The 2,883-nt window shown below is 28.2% G+C and overlaps 1 protein-coding gene across 4 annotated transcripts in view; it reads left to right on the top strand.

Moving 5' to 3' along the window:
- LOC145254845 (E3 ubiquitin-protein ligase MARCHF6-like) overlaps positions 1-374 on the top strand; it is a 114,946-nt gene extending 114,572 nt beyond the window's left edge. For 3 of the 4 annotated variants that reach the window (XM_080113684.1, XM_080113683.1, XM_080113686.1), the window contains one exon: positions 1-60. This exon is cut by the window's left edge and continues 480 nt beyond it. The gene's annotated coding sequence lies outside the window, so the exon portion shown is untranslated. The other variant, XM_080113682.1, reaches the window with a different exon arrangement.
- Positions 375-2,883: the final 2,509 nt, after the last annotated feature.

Genomic DNA, 2,883 nt, shown 5'->3' with positions numbered 1-2,883 from the left:
TTTGAAAAAAAAAAAAAATATATATGTATAAATAAACCAAATCCTTACAGCTGTAAAGAATGTTGACTTTATTAATGATTATAATTAATGAAGCCTGTGTATGACATTTAAGGTTGGTATTAATAACATTTATGACTAAATCACCTTGATGGACCGATTCTCATCAGATCACGTAAGTTAAGCAACATCGAGCCTGGTCACTACTTGGATGAGAATACTTGCTGCTGTAAGTAAGCACTTCACCCATAATAAATGGGTACTAGCTTTGTGGGGTGTATACTTGACGGCAGACTAGTGTCCTACTGTAGTAGTTTTTTGGACGTTTGCCCTGCTTAACATGATAAACATTGCGATTAAATGTCGGTCCTACAAGACTTTAGTCTTAGAAAGGAGTTTTACGCTACAATTAATTCATGACAGTTGGATTTCAGGGTTGGAAAAAAAGAAGGCAAAGAGCAAAAAAAAGTTTGGGTTTTAATTTAAAAAAATAGCTAATAGAGCAGGTTCATTTTTAGTAATTTATCTCCTCAAATCTGTCAACAACAACATCAGAGGTACACATTCCATCATGTATGTTTAGATGCAGTCATTTTTATACCCAACGGAATATTTTGGATTCAAAGGTTGATCAACATCTACTTGATGGTCTTGTTCGTACTGATCACTATGCAGGTGACTCCTTTAAAACCTTGTTCCTAAAAGATTTGGAGAATTTAAAAAAAAAAAAAAAAAAATAAAATGTCTTTCATTATGCAATGAAGGTTGTTGACAGGAAATCTAACTCGTATCGAAAACATTTAAATAAATGTCCGTACATAACTGGGCATTTAGGAAAAACCTTATCATTAACACGATATTTGAATAGATGATGACTAACATTTGAATCCAAATAATTGCGCTGCGAATCTCTTTAGTTATGCTTTGTTACGTTTTTTATTTTAAGTTTTGGTGTGATACTCATTTTCTGTGGACAACCTTTGTTGTGTGAACGAAAAAAAATTTGGGTAATCTTGCAGTATAGTTAACTGATGAAAAATCAAAAATAATCAGAATATACAAAAAATAATTTTTACCAAATGCATTAAAATTAAACTTTGGTTCTTGTGTAGAATTCCCCCTCCCTCATATTAAAAAACAAAACTAAAGAAAAATCTGTATGATGTATATACCTGTAACAAAAAATATCATTCTAAAAAAATCACAGACATTGATCCAAGTAGACTTATTTTTAAAAAAGAAAATCAAATTTTATGAGTAGCTGAAAAGTGAGTGCCTCATCTGACCTTTAAAAAAGGTCAAGGAACAAAGTGAGCTAACTTAACAATAATTCAAATTTACAAGATTTATGTTCTAATGTGATATGCTGTAAAATGATTTTCTTTATAAAAACAAAACTACTTGATCAATTTATGTGATTTTTGGAATATGATTATCATTTTGTCATGGATATGTACATCATACAAATTTTTCTTTTGTTTTTTTAATATGGGAGCAGGGGATTCTGGACCAGAAGCTAATTTTTTTTTTTTACCAGCCTGTATTCTGTTAACATTCTGAAACTCTTAAGCTGAACAAAAAAATGTAGGCTACCATTTCATTCAAAGCACTTTTCAAAACCCAGTAAAAAATTTAAATATGATGGCCTGCATTTTTTGTTTGTTCATTTTTGAGAGGCTGCAATTTTTTTTTTTTAAACATAAAAAAAAACTCAACTTTAAAGCAGTTACAGAATTTTAAATGTATAGTGGTTTACTAGAATATTTAGTGGTTGTTCAGAATTCTCCCTACATTAAAAATAAAGAAAAAATCTTTATGATGTACGTACGTATGTCGGAACGAAAAAAATCATATTCCAAAAGTCACGTAAATTAAGTAGCTTTATTTTTATAAAATTAATCTATTTTTAAACGATTTTAAGGGATTATTAGGAAATTTTAGGCATAAAGCTGATATCACAAGTTTGATTATTGTGGAGTTATGTCCTTCAAAATGTCCATGCGAGATTGCCCCTTTTTGCTTATCTATAAATTTTTATTTTTTTGGTTACCAATAAAATTACTTGACTAATATGATTTTTGGAATATGACATTTTCGTTCCATTATGAGTACGTACATCGTACAGAATTTTTCAAATTTTTTTTTTTTTTTTTTTTTTTTTTTTAAATTTTTTAATATAGAGGAAATTTTAAACAAGAACCGAAAATTAAATTTTAATCCATCTAATAAAAGTTATGTATTGTATATTTTATTTTTTAATTTCTCAACTATTAATTATATTCCAAGATTACCAAAATTTGTCCATTCTATGAATTTTTCATGGATTTCATCGTGTGTGTGTCTATATAGTTTTGTATTTAATTTCATTTAGATTCTAAATTTTTAGTGCCTACTTAGTATTACACCTAATTAAAAAAAAAAAAAAAAAATACAGAAAAATCTTTGTACATGTGTCATAGGACGGAGATCATGAATTAAGTATACTTTTTTTTTTTTTTTATAAGAAAATCAAATTCTATAAAGAAGCAAGGTGGAGGCCTGGAGCAGCTATATTGTTTTAAATTTTGCCCAAATTCAAAATCGACAATTCAACTAGAGATTGTTTGTCTTCAGTTGTTAAAAATCATAAAATTTGATTTTCATTAAAAAAAAAAAACTACTTGATCATTTTACTTGATTTTTGGAATATGACATCTTTGTTCTGTGATGAGTTTGTACATCATTTTTTCTGTATTTTTTAAGTTTTTTATTTTTTTTAATAAAGGGTAATTCTAAATTGGCACCAAATTTATTCCTCTGATGACTCCTAGTTGAGGATGATCTTTGTGCGTGACAATTTACTCAGATGAGCCCCTCCTGGCTTCTATTAGCTCTTTTAAAGTTTTG

The sequence above is a fragment of the Euprymna scolopes genome, chromosome 30, assembly GCF_053919585.1.
Source record: "Euprymna scolopes isolate OS-2025 chromosome 30, ASM5391958v1, whole genome shotgun sequence".
In the NCBI taxonomy this organism is placed as follows: domain Eukaryota; kingdom Metazoa; phylum Mollusca; class Cephalopoda; order Sepiida; family Sepiolidae; genus Euprymna; species Euprymna scolopes.
This window is presented reverse-complemented; position numbering and strand designations above follow the sequence as displayed.